This window comes from Volvox carteri, assembly GCF_000143455.1.
Source record: "Volvox carteri f. nagariensis unplaced genomic scaffold VOLCAscaffold_88, whole genome shotgun sequence".
Taxonomy (NCBI): domain Eukaryota; kingdom Viridiplantae; phylum Chlorophyta; class Chlorophyceae; order Chlamydomonadales; family Volvocaceae; genus Volvox; species Volvox carteri.
In genome coordinates this window covers 361,261-361,794 of record NW_003307631.1, presented here as the reverse complement: position 1 = coordinate 361,794, position 534 = coordinate 361,261, and positions in this window count along the sequence as shown.

Genomic DNA, 534 nt, shown 5'->3' with positions numbered 1-534 from the left:
GGGGGTACCCTCCGGTGGCAGGTTGGTACAGGAGGGTATCCTCCAGTGGCAGGTTGGTACAGGAGGGTATCCTCCGGTGGCAAGGTGGTACAGGAGGGTATCCTCCGGTGGCAAGGTGGTACAGGAGGGTATCCTCTGGTGGCAGGTTGGTACAGGAGGGTATCCTCCGGTGGCAAGGTGGTACAGGAGGGTATCCTCTGGTGGCAAGGTGGTACAGGAGGGTATCCTCCGGTGGCAAGGTGGTACAGGAGGGTATCCTCTGGTGGCAAGGTGGTACAGGAGGGTATCCTCCGGTGGCAGGTTGGTACAGGAGGGTATCCTCCGGTGGCAAGGTGGTACAGGAGGGTATCCTCCGGTGGCAAGGTGGTACAGGAGGGTATCCTCTGCTGGCAAGGTGGTACAGGAGGGTATCCTCCGGTGGCAAGGTGGTACAGGAGGGTATCCTCCGGTGGCAAGGTGGTACAGGAGGGTATCCTCTGGTGGCAAGGTGGTACAGGAGGGTATCCTCCGGTGGCAGGTTGGTACAGGAGGGTA